Source organism: Argiope bruennichi, chromosome 3, assembly GCF_947563725.1.
Source record: "Argiope bruennichi chromosome 3, qqArgBrue1.1, whole genome shotgun sequence".
In the NCBI taxonomy this organism is placed as follows: domain Eukaryota; kingdom Metazoa; phylum Arthropoda; class Arachnida; order Araneae; family Araneidae; genus Argiope; species Argiope bruennichi.
In genome coordinates, this window is record NC_079153.1 from 8365743 (window position 1) to 8383045 (window position 17303).

The 17303-nt window shown below is 27.8% G+C and overlaps 1 protein-coding gene across 1 annotated transcript in view; it reads left to right on the forward strand.

Moving 5' to 3' along the window:
- The first annotated feature begins 433 nt into the window (after nt 1–433).
- Nucleotides 434–17303, forward strand: part of LOC129964208 (beta-1,4-glucuronyltransferase 1-like) — a 40094-nt gene continuing 23224 nt past the window's right edge. Inside the window, exon 1 of the mRNA XM_056078927.1 lies at nt 434–598. The gene's annotated coding sequence lies outside the window, so the exon portion shown is untranslated. The remainder of the gene's footprint in view (nt 599–17303) is intronic.

Genomic DNA, 17303 nt, shown 5'->3' on the forward strand with positions numbered 1-17303 from the left:
TTAATAGAATGTTATCTCACTTTTTATATCATTTCTCTCGTCATCTCAATTCAATTTATAAATCTTATTTCAAAAATAAATTTATTTGTAAAATAAATTCAACTATTTCAAAAGTTAATTTTAGAAAGCGATTTAAATTTTTAAAAAAATTAAACTTTTTGAAGTAATTATTTATAAATAGATCTTACAAAAAGAAAGCATAACATTCTTTCATTATTAAAGTGATGCAGAAATATACTACAGCACAAACAGAAAAATACTACAAAACGCACACCAGGATCGAAAGAGTTAAGAGGTCATGACCTCCAAACAAAAATATCAGCGATGGTCAATCTCTTTCAGAGCATGTGACATTTCCGTCGCCAAGCGGAGCGATAAAATTCAAATGTTGGCTCCACTTGGGAATTCGCAAGTGAGAGAGAAAAGAGGGAAGTCGTGTCTATGACATTCGCCGATCTTGGTCCATTGAAGAGCCTGAACATCCTCTACATTCCTTACAGAGAAAAATCCGACGTGCTTGCCTTCTGTGCACCTGTTCCAGCAAACGTTTAACTTGGCATTCCATTCACACCCGAGAAAAAGCCTGGAAGAATTACAGGTTAGTGTGTTTATGATTTGTAGGAAAGCCGCGTAATTATCCTTTCCTCCTTTTCCTAGGAGATGTCTAGAAAAAGAGAAAGAGAAAAGATTTGTTTCGCTGCACACGGTTTATTACAGAGCACAAAGAAAGGAAAATGATGCGGAATGAAGCATTCTGTGATAGTTTACGATATTCGTTGCAATGTTCTCTTTGTTTTGCAAGGGAATAAGATAAAAATAATAACTATCATCTCCGGTTCTTTGACTTGCATAGAAGCGGAAGATCACTATCCTCGCATGTTTGTTGTTGTAATCTGAGGCAAGAGGTGAAAGCTATTTTTTGTATGGATGCTATTATTTTAATGTGATATAATCTAGAAAATTACACTGCAATATTTCCAAATGCATTTGTTTTTAGATTATATACTGAATATACAGATCCTGTTGCGCATCTTCTGTCTCAGTTATTACGATGAGAATCTTTAATATTTTAAATTTCAAGAAAGATTATGTAGGCATAGATGAAATATCCCTAAATATAATAAAAACATCCATCTAAATGTGATCAGAATTAATAGTAAAATAACAGATTAGCAATTGACTTAAATGACAAAAAAAAAACAATTCCATGAATTGCTTTATCATCTTCTGAATATCTAAGTGCAATTTTTTAATAATTAAATAAAATTCGAAAGATAGTTCGTTATTATTTAACTTGTCTATCTTAACTATATGCTTAATTCTAAAAACGCCAGTTAAGTTTTTTTTTGTGAAAATACAGGAAGAAATATTCAAAAATGATTACGAAAAAAAATTAACAATGTTAATGATGATGTCTTGGTACTTGAAGGGGACCGTATTAATTTTCTTGTTTCAAAATATTGGTTTCTTAAATTTTCTTCAATATTAAGTTTTGTAAATGATGATTAGAGTATTTACGTTTTATATTAAAATTTCATTTAATATCATTTTCCTTGTTACATACTCGAATAAATTTCCCGGCAAATGAAATGAAATTAATTTATTCAATAATTTTTGATAAGAGATAAAAATTTTGAATCATTAATTTTTCCTCCTTTAATTATGAGTTTCACATAAATCCTATTTTTATTTCCCAGATCAAGATGCTCTGATTTAAAAAAATTCAAGATTCTTTTTTTAAAAAATTGAAAATTAAATTAAATATTTTTAATGTATTTTATTTTTTATAATTTTTGTTTCTATTCTAAATAAACAGTTTCAATACATAGAAAATTGTTAAATGCGCTTTTAACATGCAATTATTCTTTGCATAAACGATTTACATGCAGACATAAGAGTTTTGTTTTCTATTCAAATCTATGTTTAAATCCTTATTAGTAGAAATAATTTATCGTTCTAGAAATAAACTTAATGGTTTCATAAAAGCTTCTGTTCTAGCTGAGCAAACAATCGAACAATAATACGTCTTTATTTGAATAGGGCAATCGTGATCACGAAGTGCTCTTTAAAATGGTAATAAATTGAGATTCCACCTATAAACGTCATGAAATGCCTCGTAAATTTACCAGTTATTATTATAATTGGGAGACAAGACTCGAGGAATTTATATTTGATTTGAATATTGTTTTATTAATATATCTGTAAGGGATATTCACGCTCTGAACTTACAATCATTGCTGGGAAGCTGCCTACAGATACCTGAAAAAAACCCATATGATCTTTTACTAATTTGGGATGGACATATGTTGATTGGGGGGAAAATTCCGGCCCCCAAAAGAATCTAGTTCATATCAATTTACTATACCCTCTTGTTTTTCGAATCATATAATTGTTTAATTTATGAGCATAGTTAATGAGGCCTTTTTGCATTATAATAAAATATGTATTATTTTACATTACAATAGTCGATTATGTTAAATAGGGAAATAATAATAATCTTATTCCAATAATGAAGAGGAAATAAAAAAAGATTAATAACTTTAAACATGAAAAATTAAATCATTAAATGTAATAAAAATTACGCACTTTTATTGTAATAAATATGCAATAATGATTATAATGTATATGAAATAGTTGTGTGTGCGGTTTGGTTTGGTTTGTTTGTATTTCTTTAGCACAAGAGGCATCTTTGGCTAAACTGCGCCATTCATGTGGTATTGTGTGTGCGGGAGGAGGGGTATAGAAAAGATAGAAAAGTTTATTCATAGAGTTTATATTAAAATTGAAAAGCTCAAATAAATTTATTCTTTACGAATTCGTATTTCTACTAAACATTTCTTAGAAAAATGATAAGAGCTCCATTGTTCATTATGAAATTATGAGGGCTCTGAGTAATTACTAAGAATTTCCATTTTGACAGTACTGATGTTTTCTTCACTTAGCTTAGTAAGAGGGTAGGGTAGGGCCAAATGAATTGTTGTTCTCTGTTCTCCTCCAGGTTTCACAAATTTAATTTTTAAAGTACGTCGGGTGTGGACCTTATGGATAACGTGGTTCCATCTCTGCAATTGTTATAGTTTTTGAAGGAAGTAATTGAATTATAGCAACCTGGCTGTCTCAGCCGTCTCCTACTCTTCTTCTTCTTCTTCTTCTCTCTCTCTCTCTCCCTTTTTTCTCTTTCTTTTAGTTCTTCGGCAGGAAGACTACTATTCAAATGTTTTCAGCTTTCTTAATCTTAAGAAATATAATACATGTGTATTTTTTAAACTTAGAACTTTAATTAGTTTATACAGATGACTGCTTAGATTTTAACTTTTCTTCAACCTCTTTGAAATTTTTTTAATCAGAAAGATTTCAAAATAAATTTGCTCGAAGTCATAATTGCATTCACACTTTAAAAAAAAACTTGAAACTTTCTGGAAAAATATATTTTTTAAAAAAACATTTCTGGATTCTGATAAAATAGTTTAGTTTTTTTTTCTTTCTGAAATTCTTAAATCTGAAGGTCGGAATGTAAAGAAATTGTCGGAAATTAAAACTAATTACTCGTAATTTTTCCTAATATGTCTGTATATACTTTTTAAAGACATCCTCATTCAACTTTCTCCTATTGAATCTTAAATCACTATACAAAAATTCACATTAGCGCTGATTTTCACTATTATTATCTTATTTCAAGCTGAATTTTCAGGCTTAACTTCATGCAATTATTTTAAAGCTTAAATTCTCTATATAAAGCAAAAATAAAACAAATTATTAGTTTCAATGAAAACTTTCACATATTTGGATATGTTTAAGAAATGTAGTACAGTGTGAATACTGTATACTGTAACTGTAGAGTATCATTTATAAAAAAAATCAGTAGAAAATGCTATTATTAACAAATCATTTATTTTAAAGAATGCTTAATCTCATTTAGTTAATCTATACCTTTTATTTATAACTATATTTACTATTTAACTATAACTATATTTTACTACTTAATTATTACTACTATATTTACTACTTAACTATAACTATATTTCATATTTTTTTCTATTGAGTGAAACTGTGCCTTTTTTATACAGAGTATAAAAATGAATGCCATTTTTATATTTCCTTTTTATTTTTTTTCAATATACATTTTTTTACACAATTCACAATGATGAATTGTTGCTTGAGCACGCATTTGATTATTGTTCAGGAAACAAAACAAAGTTTTCACATGTTAAGTGGTTAAGCATTTTCGATAAAAACAACTTTTAAATTTTATTGATATTTCCAATTCAATCATTGTTACTATGGAAATACAGTTTTAATAATAAATGCAAACAATGAATTTTTTACATCAAATTACAGATAAAAAACTGAAACTCAAAACCACATTAGCAACAAGAGATGATACTTTGTTTGTTATATATTTTTTGTATTGATAGTCATATCAAGCATAAAATATACATCATACATATTTATAATTCATTTCAAAATGCATTACTTTTACCTTAAAAAAAAACTGCAAAGATTTAATAAATACGTAAAATTATTCCAAAAATAAAAATTATAATATCTAGGAAAATTGCTCAAAATTATTCTTGCTCTATAAATATAAAGTATCAGATAAAAAATTATTATGGTACTTAGAATAAATGGACTATTGCATTAAGTCATTTTATTTCCTTTTAGATAAATAAACTGCACAATCACATATCCAATGGAAAGGACATTTTATAAAAATCTGTTATCATTTTCTATGAATTGCTCCAAATATATATGCGCATTTAATTATTTTTTGTTATTTAATTATTTTGCTGGTTCAGTTCCAAATATTCCGTTCTATGTTTTTTGGCAGAGAGAAGAGAATTGAGTATGCGTTTTCATTTATTTTCCTTTCACTTAATGGATCTATAATTGATCAAGATTTACAACTTTGCCAAACATGCCAAATTATATCTGTCTACTGCGAAATGAAACTACATGTCAGATTTCATCTATTTGTTTCTTTATATGTTGGAGTATTCATACTAATATGGGCACGGACGTATAAACTTACCTTCGATGGACTTGGTCCAAAATTTAGAAACGTATAAAATTTATACAAACAACAAATAAAAAAAAGTTATTCAACTGGCTCCTACCTCTTTTTTTAAAATAATCCCTTTTCATATCTATATGAAAGTGATAGGAATTACTTTAAAAACAATTATTTCAATTTGAAGAAGATTCATCACACTTGCGAAGCTGAATTTCTCGACATTTACAATACTTCTCTTTATGCTTTTTATTTGAGTAAAGTAAAAGTATTTAATATATAATTTCCCTTATTTTATAATATCAAAAATAGCATTCAGTTATTTTCAGAGCTTACAAGAATCAATGTAAAACAATAAGAACTAGTAATATTTTATGTCTGATCATCTATTTTATCTGATTTTGGAACTTCACCAGTGATGTTTAATATATCAACGTTCCGTAAATAATGATTAACAACTTTTTATTTAAAAAAAAATGTTAAAATCACTTGTTTCAAGAATGAATTAAGTAAATTTACATTATCATTACAAGTTTTAATAGAGTGAAGCAAATCAATCAATTTTTCGATTCAATTCTAATAGGTTTCATGATTTTGTGCATTTGCACGCTGAACAAAGATAACCTTGTGTCTTTGGTTCACGCAAAGAGCCTAAAGTTTAGAAAAAGAAAAGCCATAATTTATTTTTAAGTTAAAACTACACAGTCTATGATTTTTTATATCGTCTAAGTGCTTCGTTTTAATTGCCTAACGGCTGAAAAATTATATTTAAAAACAATGCACTACATTTTGACTTCGAATAAATAACATAAATTTTTATAGCTTAAGAGAAAAATTGAGATTTTTAACATTTTGCAAAAAAAAAACAAATTGAAGTATTTTCAATTATAAAAAGTCATCTTTCTGGATACTCGCTAATGTGAGTGACTTTATATATTCTATTTTACGAATTATATTCCATTTTATTATAATATATTCTATTTTAAGAATTTATCAATTTTCAACTCTTTATGGTTTTCCTACTTTTTTTTCTGAAATAATCCAAAATGACTAGGAGGTATTTGCACTTCAAATTCTATCCATATACTACTAAATCATCCCGACAATTAGGATATGTTGAATTATGGCAACTTAATCAAAGATCTTATCTTAAATTAATAATTTAAAAACGTTTTTGCATTGTGAGAAAACTTGTTACGATGTGTATCCATGTGCACCGCTTTTTTAGCAGATTCTATGGCAATTTTGGCGCATTTATGACATGGGAAATTTAAAAATTAAATCTCAACAGTTTTATCTTGAAGAACGAGTGAAATAGTATCTTTTGTCAAGCTTTCTTTTATCGAAAATAGTGACAGTTGTACTTTGTCCAGTTTATGAGCTATAAGCACCAAAATATCTTGAAGCAACCGTTAAAAGATTTTTAAAACTTTGGATTGTGAATTTTATTGTCATCTTATAATTCCAATTTTCGGATGTTCTGTCTTTTATCTACTCTCATAACTTACAGCATATTCTCTGGAAGAACATCCTCACTCAATCATAAAATTTATAATAATTTTAATGACATCTGGATAATGTCTCCTTTCTTGAACAGTCTTCCAAATACATTCAGGACTTTTATTTCTTAATATAAATCCAGACAGATGTGACTGTCATCACTATAACGTTAACGTTTAGAAGCAATGCAATTTGATGTCGTTTTTAGCGCTTGTTTGAGAAAGGAACAACTGCAAGATTTGGATTGCACATGATAACCTTCAAGATTGATTGAAAAATCCAGAATTAGGCTGACTGGATTAAGCTGACAATATCCAGGAGATATTGTTGGTTCTTATTAAGAACAATTTTATTTAGTATTATTTCGTACAATTCTGTTGTTGAAATTTATTGTGAGTAAATTTTTACAATCAGGCAGGTGTTTGTTGAATTTCCCTAAAATTATAATGATTCTTTCATCTTCCTGTCTAAATATTTTCATAAATATCTGATTGGTGGTAACTGTATGTTAGCCTTATGTTATAAAAAAAAAACATTAATTTCGCATCCAATTTTATCGATATGTCATTGCAAACAATCATTTCCAGTCCATTAATGTCATCATAATTTGCTTCCAGGTATTGTTTGTGCTTAGCAATTTCATTACTAGCTCCACTCATCGATGTGACATGGTAGGTTTATTGCCCAACAGGCTTACGAATAACGCTCATCTACTAATATTTCCTTATTCTTATGTAAATTTAAGATTATATTTTTTCTTGAATGATAATATTATCTGCATAACCCCATTGTTAGTAATCCATAGTCAATCCATATCCTGTTCTATTATTAGTCATTTATTTAAATACTGTGAATAAATGTACAACGATTACCCGATGTACCCCGAATTTTTTTTCTAAAGTTCAAAAATATTAGTCCTAATTCGTGAACACAGAATAATGAGTGTGATTTTTAAAAATATTTTTTTTCTTTCTCACTTTAAAGAAATTAAGAACTTAAATCCCATGAGAAATCAAAATTTGCAGTTTGTATAATTTCAGAAGAGAAAAAAAAATGCGAGGTATTTTTTTTATTATTATTTTCTACAAATTTTAAACATTTTTCACAAATTAAAGATTTAATGTGTCCTTTTTTCGATATTTTTCCGTTGAATAACGTAAATAAGCAACATTTCATCTGTACGTGAAAATCGATTTTTGTTTTTGTGTTTTGCACTTCAGCCTAACACTTTATTTTATTATGGAAAGTATCCAACTTTCCGGAAATGGAGAGATTTAATAAATAAAACTGTCGAAGGTATCCAGCCATTATTGGGGGGGGGGGGGATATGATGTAAATTTGATTCATTGCATATTAAAATAAAACAGTGTAATTCAGAGGGTCATTATTATTATAAAATCGTACGAAGAAGTTGACCCTTTATTCTTTAAAAAAAAATAGAATGGAAGATTCAAATAAAGATAGTTCCATTAATGGAAATTCAAAATTTCTACGAGAGGGGCCGGTTTAGAGTCGGTTTCTATTTCAATCGAAGGATGTAGGATGTAAAGCAAGTTATCACTAATAATGCCTTAGCCTTACATCTTGAACTCCTCACTTAAAAAGTAACCGGAGAATTAGTAAAGTACTTGCACGGCCGAGATGGGCTGGGTAAGTAGTGAGAGGATTAACAAATAGCTATTGGAGAACTATTCAAAAGTGTTAAAGATTTTTCATTGGACAGCAATTCACTAGTGTTAAAAATCCGTCAGCTAGAAACAAAGACTCTAGGCAGCAAAGTTTTTTTTTCAGTGCATACAAAGTGAAATTCAATGAAATATTGAAAAAAATATTAGAATGTAAAAAGAAACTAGGATTATAATCTTAAAAAGAAAACTCGTTTGACTAACCAAAAGTGGATTTTTTTTTCTTTGATTCATAACTTGCACTTTTTTCAGCGTATATTTTAGAATAGTATTGCATTTTTTAATTATTTCAAAAATCTAGCTTTAATAATATTTCGAATTAAATTTACATTGCATCGTTGATGAAAAGTAATTTTTCCCATGCGCACATAATGTGCTCATGCATATTCAATTTTATTTTTATTTTGAGTTAAATAAATTGTTGAAAAATATGCTTAAAATGTTTTTTTGAAAATTGATTAAACATAGAAGCTGAATTTATATGTTTAAAATTGGTATCATTGAAAATATAATGTTTTAAATTTATAACGTAGATAGATAACGTAGAAATCATTTTTGTACAGTAATACTTTCGAATGCTATTGCGTAAATACACCAAAATTTTTACATTTTTAATCAATAAAAATTTCGATAAACTGCTCCGAATTGCACATTTCCACATCCCAAAGTATATATATTCCTACATTTCAAGTTTGATAGCTCTAGGGCAGACGCTCACGCCTGTAGAGGGCCAATGCATACACACACATACATATATTATTGTAGCTATCGTTATCTTTAATTCCAGTTAAATAGTTTTGATATAACTTTGTATCCGTGATACTGTGAAACTGCCAGCCATTAAAGATCTATGCTTTATATGCTGCCTTATTTTAACTGCCTTATGTATGTTAGGCTCATTGTACATGAACCTTTCTAATGGAGACCAGTCCTATAATATCATAGCTTTATTAAAAGTGCAAATCTATGGTTCATCTGTCTTCTAAATTTCGCTGCAGTCTAACTTCACTTTTTTATTCGTCTTGTAAACTACATAGATATTGCAATAAATCTTTCTATATCTCTAAACAATGAAAAAAATCAGGCAAATATTTGATGAAACAGTGAAAAGGTTTAAATTTCTAGGTAACAATGTTGTTGTTAATCTGTTGTTGGAAATTAGGCAAAAAATAATTTGCAAAATTCAGCCAAATTTTTCACTACAATTAAATAAATACCATTAAAAATATTATTTTTTTAAATTTTGAAACGATGTCAAATTTATTTTTGTGTTCTTGAGTTATTGCGAAGAAACGTCAAAATTTCGTTTAGTTTTTAATTAATAAAAATTCTAATTAAAATTTCAAAAAATTTGCTCCTAGGTGCACATTTTCAGCCTCTAAGGTATATGTTTGACATGTTTGGTAGCTGTAGGTCAAATGGTCTGGCCTGTGAAGAAACAAAATTCACAAACACACACACTTACTTTTATTGTTTGTATAGATAGATAAGCGTCTGGGATAACAAGAGTCAATATAGGACAGATATTGCTCTAAGAAAATGCTTGATAGCTCCTAAAAAATTCCTGTCCCATGATGATTTGGTGACAGAATCTCTGAACCGGAGGATCATGGGTACGACACTGAATATTCTCAAAGATTCACCATGTATGTGGTCATTTTATGGAATAAATTTTCCATTGTGAATTATGAATCATCCTTTAAATATAAAAATTGAATGAGAAGGGCCTGGTTTAAATATCATTTTTGTCAGTCCTATTAGCAGAAAATGTTCGACAATATTGTTGCGATGAATTCACGATATGATACGATATTCAGCATTTGCAAATATCGTGAAGATATTGTGCAATATGTTTTTAATACAGAGGCTTGACCAAAATTAAGATTTCTGCTCTTAAATAGACTGCCTTATGTTGATGTTATTAAAAAAGCTATGAAATATTAGAACATCATATCAGCCATGATGAAACTAAGAAAAAGATCCACTTCAATTAAGCAAGTGTTGAAATCAGAAATTGGAAAAGTTCCATTTTCGAGAATATATTCTTTCTGGAAAGCGTCAGCAAATTTTAAAGTTCATTTTGCCACGAAATGATTAAGAAAGCTCTTGAAAGTAAAAGCTTAGGCACAAAAAAAAGAAGCGGAATTTGCAAATTATGATTGAACGAGGAACTGTTTGAATTGCCAATTTTATCTTTACACGAAAATGATGGGGGAAGACAAAAATTCGATTTAATAGATGGAGTAAACTTAAATAACGATGTAAAGCTTAAAGAAAAATCTCTTTTTCATCCGAAGAAGTGGGATAATATTATTCCAATGTGTTTAAGATAAAATACTTTCTTAAATCCTTTCTGACATTCTACATTATCAAAAGATTTAACAGTTAATGTTTTCTGAAAATAAAGAAGTTTCGTGAGTGTGTTAACAAGAAGTTCTTTCTCTAGAAAAGATTATTGCAGTTTTCAAATAACTTAGATACAGCTGTTTCATTTTATGTAATAAAATTAGTGTATGTTATGATTGTTCTAAAAAGAGAAATAACAGTTTTCTGCTAATTATCAATGAAATTCCTTAGCTGTTGGTATTATTTTAATATGTCCAATCTTGCTTCACTGACAGCCTAATTTTTCAATTTTTATTTTTTAAAGACAATATAAAAAGTGTGAACTATAACTAAAAATTCCAGATAAGAAAAGTGAAATGTGTCATTAATTTCTAGATGTTTCACTTCTATGGCTTTGATTAAAATTGTCAATTTTTCTGGAATAAAAAATTTTTGTAATTTCCTGCTTTATAATTTATTTTGATATGATAATAAAGTCGTCTAATAATTTTCAAACAGAATCTTCACTCAAGAAATTTACTTTCGAAGAAAAACGATACATTAATAATTATATATTTCTGGCATTATTAGATTTCAAAAGGAAAGAGACGGTGGAAACTGTGCTTCTTTTTTCTCATCCCTTTGCAAACAGTTAATATATAGATTATATATCTTTGCATAATACCATAATATCATGAACATTTAAACCCTATGATATAAAACCTATGAAATAAAAGTTGTATGAATAATTTTTTTTAATTATATAAACGAAAGTTAAATAACTGAATTTTAGTTTTAACTTCTAGTTAATAGTTACACATAAGGCTTACGGTTTGCTAACATTATTGACAGATCTTATAAAATATGGAGGTTATAGATAATAGTCAACTGTATAAGCTTTTTAAATAGTTTTTTATATATAATGAGTCATAAGCTTGATTATATTTGCCTCTCAACTTACATTATATATATATATTTTGAAATATTTTTTTATAATTTCAGTATAATTGAATACGGTTGTTTCTATCATGATTTGAACTAAGTGTTTTTTACATGTAAATGATTGAGTTCCAAAACTGGTAAATGATCTTATTATCTCCCATTTTTATTTTTTATTCTGTTAAATGTATGTGAACTCCTGCATCTTGTTCACTGGAATCCATTTAATCAATGATAAAGTCAGTTGCATACTTTTTAATATATCAAAGAAATTTGCCATATAATATATATTTTGTAAAAAACTAAAAGGAGAAAAATATTGATGTCGATTAAATATATATTCAGAGCATACTTTATTTTCGAAACTTTTCGATGGAGGCAGTAAAAAATGCGTGACAGATTGGATTAAAATTAATTACTTCTGAAAAATCGATTCACGAGATTAAAACTTAATTTATAATGAAATTTACTCCATGACTTTCAATATTTTTATTCTGATTTTTTCATGATTATATTTGCAGAAAATCATGAAAAAAATGTTCACAAAGAATATTTTCCAAAAAAGCTTCTTGATTTTTTTTCTCAAATTTCTCATTGGCTTTCATATTTCATGATAAACCTTCTATTTTCTTAGAAATGTTTTTAAAAATCATTCTGCTTAAATTTAGAAACCTAAATCCCAGTGTTTCTTTAGGAAATTTCATTGCGTCTAAATTTAATTAGTGATATATTGGGGTAAAATTTATTTTAGAATGTTTTTTTTAATTTTTAAATAATGATCTGAAACAAAGAAATTAAGATATTTGTGTATAATGCAAAAAAAAAAAAAAATCTTATCAAAATATTTGATTGCCAGATTTAATTCTTATTCATTGATTTCAGAATTATCCTTTTTATAATTATTAAAATATTTAATTATTAGATTTAATTTTTATTAATTGATTTCAGATCTAAACTTCTTCCAAAATCTCACCTTTATTATAATAAATAATTTTCTAAATTTCTCTAATGTTCTAAATTTCTAATATGTTCTGAGATTCTTTATGTATAAAACAACCTTAATTATTTCAGAATAAAACGCAGGTGTTATGGGTTAGTGCCTTCTGTTCTGTGTCATTACCTTAAAGTAGCAAAACTAATAACGGTTTATTATTATCATTTTCAACGGAAAAAACTGTTCAAAAGGAATTCACCTTTCTGAAGTGGCTGGTGGATCTAAATGGCCATCGAATGTGTTGAGAGAAAATGGAACTATTTTTCATCGTGAAAGAGCACCCCCCTGACAACCAAAAATAACTGCAGAATGTCAAATTGCCCGTGACCGATGCCGTGATCAAAATAAATTTTTGGGAGAATTCGAAACATTATTCTCAAGTTAAGTGGGATTGCTGAATAGCATTCGATGAACACTTCATCTAAATACTTGAAATCGATATGTTAATGTTTTGGTTTATTTTTGTCTGCATATAAAACTTTTAACTACGCTTATTTTGAATTTTTTTAGTTAAACAATGGAACTTCATTACATATATATTACATACATACATACATATATTCTGTTCTTAAATCATACAATCACGGTACGAAGAATAAGTGTCAGCATGTTATCAGCATGTACCTACTTGAAATACTTCAGATATTAGTTTTAAATCTGCATGCTTGGAGTTCTATGTCTTATAACTCTAGTTTTAGAATTAAAAGTCTTATAGTTCCAGGAGATATTGAAAAGATTTGGCCTTTCAGTCAAATTTACTATTTTCTTATTTGATATGACAGAAAAACGGAAAAAATCTTTACGAAGCCGACTGTCTTCAGATCAACAATTTTGCAAGTAAAGGTATCCGACTAGGCTCGGATGGGATTTAAAAAGATGTTTTAATGCTTATATGATGCTTTTAATTAATATAAAAATAAAAGGATGAATAAAAGTGAAATTATTTAAATATATACGTCGCCTTTAAAAAAAAGCATATTTTTGATCAAAATTTTAGCATTTATTTACAAAAACTAGGATTGTTTTAGAGAAAAAAAACTGTTACAGTTTTTCAGTTTTCTTTGTAACATTACATATGTAACATAGCGTGTAATTAATTATTATCTAAGAAATATATTCAAAAATAAAATTTGCGTGTGTTATGTATGAAATTATCTATAAAATTTTGGGATTTTTTTTAACGATACTTGCATTAAACAATCATAAATCCACTTCTAGAGCTTTCTTCATCAAATCTATAGTTCATTACATTCTGCACAAGTACCAATTATAAATTTCATTAGAATATCATGATTATTTTTTTGAGATATGACGATACTTATACAGAAGAATTATGAAAAAAACTCTTTCTTCAGAAAATGCATTTAAAGTTTTTAAATGCTTATAAATAAACATCACTTATAATTCAATAACTTGTTATAACTTGGTTTTAATTGATGTAGAGACAAGATAAAGATATCACTGGAAACAGAAACATATCTATTTTTTAAAACTGAAAAATAATAATAATAATAATGCGAATTTTTATCCAAATTCATGTTTTTAACTTAGTTAGATAGTTTAAATTAAAAATTTTAAACTAGCGTATATTAAGAAAAAATATCTATATCGAAAAACTTCTGCTATGAATGATAGAAAGTCTTTATCTTAAAACTTAATTCTCCAGACCAATGAGCAAGTTATTTACTTAGACTTTATATATATTAAATGGACATAAACATTGGAAAAAGAATATTTCTTTAAACTTATGTTTGAGTTACTTACGTGAAATCATTTTTTACTGTTTTTGTCAAAACAAATAATTCACAGGAAATTGAACACGATCATTATAAGATAAATTATTATTATAATTAATTCGTCAGGTAGACACCGATCTCATAAAATGTACGATTAAAGGACATTCTCTCGGCGTCAATGTATAGAATAGGTAAGAAAAAAATTATGAACTGCCACAAAATGTATAAGTATAAAGGTGGTCAATAATTAAATCTTAGATGGCACTTCTTAAAAATCAATTTTTGTAAACAAAATAATAAAATTTCGAACCTTTATGAAAATGTTGTAGTTTCCAAATGAATTTATCCAATCATGATGATAACTAAAACTCTACAATAATAATAATTTTCCATTATTTACAAATGAGGATCGACAAAGTTCCTATAAATGATCCCTCGGTTTTTAAATTATTATTTTAAATCCTATAGTCATTTTCTAAATATCGACGTATAAATAACCTGATAGTCACGTGCGTGTTTATAACCGGTTTAAACCGGTTTCTCACGAAAAATAAAAAAATATGTCTTCGTGAAAAAAATTGAGAACTCGATTAGATAATAATAATAATAATGTTCTCACATAATAAATTAAAAGTTGCGATTTCGATTTTTTTAAATTCTTTTTTTATTTGTTTTATTTACTCCATGATAATACGTCAGGGAAAAATTGCATCACAGAAACAAAAGGATTCCTAATTTGTGTGCTGAGTTTTTTATTGTCCATTTAAAAAGAGACATCTTGATATTAACGAATATTTATTGATTATTAAATAGTTACAATGAAAAATATGCAATACTAATATGATATTCTGGACCTCGATCGAAGCATCGCTTCAGCCTATAATGGAGCCTTTCATACATTTTGCTCATAGACAACTCCAGGATTGGTAAGAAATTCTGTATTCCGAACCGATCATTTCTCTTTCATGCTAGAGTTCTAATCTGTCAACTCCATCATCTTTCCATCATGCTCCGCGGTGGTAATCGAGTGACGTAACATTCCTCTGGGAGCGATGGAAGCGCCCTCTTGTGTGACCTCTTCAAGTTTATAATTTCTGTTTTTAAAACTACTTTGCAGTGTGCCTGCATTAAGTTGAAAATGAGTAAAAGAAATGGCAGAATCAGCAAGATTAAAAACTCATTGAGAATTCTTTTTAACTGATTCCACTTCTTATGTTTACTTTAAAGCGATAAAAAAGAATAAAATCAAGCAGTTTTTTTTTTTTTTTTTTTTTTTTTTTTGCGTAAATGAAAGAATTTAGCAAACTAATTTCTCCTTTGCTAGAATTATATAAATGTCACTCCCCAATAAACTGAATTGAAAGTGCAAATTTTTTTAAAAGAAATGCAAATAAAGCTCAAGGCTATAAAGAAAAACTGATTAATAAAAAGTATAAGCAGTAAATGGCTGTATTTTCAACCTAGTTTATTAAACAACAAAAAATGGAAATATTCAAAACTTTATATTTTATTGTTATTTATTCCATTGCAATTTTTATTATCTTCATCGAAACTTTATATCTCTAACTATTCCTTCATTAATCAATTTCCTTTAGATAACTACATTCTTTCAACGTCTTCTATTCAATCTGTAATGAATAATTGCCGGTACATTAATATCATAAAAGAAATAACATTCCCCCTTTCACACACACACACCCTTCTCACCGGTATGAATTAATCAATATTAGTAGTTCCGAGCAATGTGACATTCAGTATTTCTTCATTGTTTCGTTTTATTCTAAGTACGCCGTGAAAGGGGAAACAGGGGACGATATATATAGATATGGATTATCAATCTGAGAACTTGCTCGCTCGTAACGACGCATGGAAATGATTTACGCCATTAACTTGCTGTTCTTATTTCATTTCATCCCTTGATGAGTCTGATCACAGTTACAGTTACGGGGTAGTCGATGTGTGTCAATACGGCTTCGTGTTTTGCAAACGAATCATTTGACTTATAGCTTATTTCTATGGAGGTACTGATCTTTCTATTTTTGGCGCGGTTGTATTTGACTCAAACGCCCTTTAATTTATGAGGTTCAATTACGGTCTTCGTGGAATTTTGTCATGCGGATTAAATAATGAATAGTTTTTTCAGCTGATATCGATTTTAATGATCCATTTACAGAACATTCTTTCTCCGTTTTTTATTAGAAATTATATGTTGCATAACTTCTGTTTTTTTAGTTAGTTTTAGCTCGATAATAAAGTCCCTCTCCAACCAGGTGTGCAGTGCCTAAATTTTTTTTTCTATTTTTCAACTGTCATCAGAGTTTAACCTTCTTGATATATTGTTTTATATAACGGAATTTAATTTTATATAGTACCTATTTTGTTTACATTTCATACGTTTTCTGAAACTCAAAATTGCTTATTCACTGTTACGCTTTAAAAAAAATCAATATTATGTGTTGTGCCTTATTCTTTTAAAATTAATTACTGTATGTTGAACCTTATGCTTAAAAAACTCAGTATTATGTTGAAGAATTTTATCTGTTGAAAAAACAATAATGCATATTGATTCTTACACCTTGAAAATTTAATATTACTTTAAAAATTCGGGAAAAAATCCAAATAAAATTGAATTTAAAAAAAAATGTAGAATACAATGGAATAATTTGATTCATTTGATTAAAAAAAAATTCCGCTTGCAGAGCAAAGCGGGTTTTTTCCCCCAACAGATTGAAAAGAAAATTTTGCACAGAAATACAACTGTAGTTACAAAATCACACTCCAAATTTAATTTATTTAAATCACTGCGTTTTTGATTCATCATGTTTGCATGTATACAGACAAACGACAGACTGGAAACTCTCGGATGAATTTGTTTCAAAATTTGATACAGTTGAGATGCTAGACATGTGTACCAAATTTTGTCTGTTTAACTCTTTAAACTTTGTAGTCATCGTATTCATCTGTACTCGGTCAGCCTAACAGACAGAATTTCTTTGAATGCATTTCATTCAAAATTTGATAGAAATATACAATTTTGGTGTTATATCGATATACAAGATTTCATCAATCTAGCTGGAAGAGGATTATCGGGTCATTTTTATAAGTTTAAAGATATT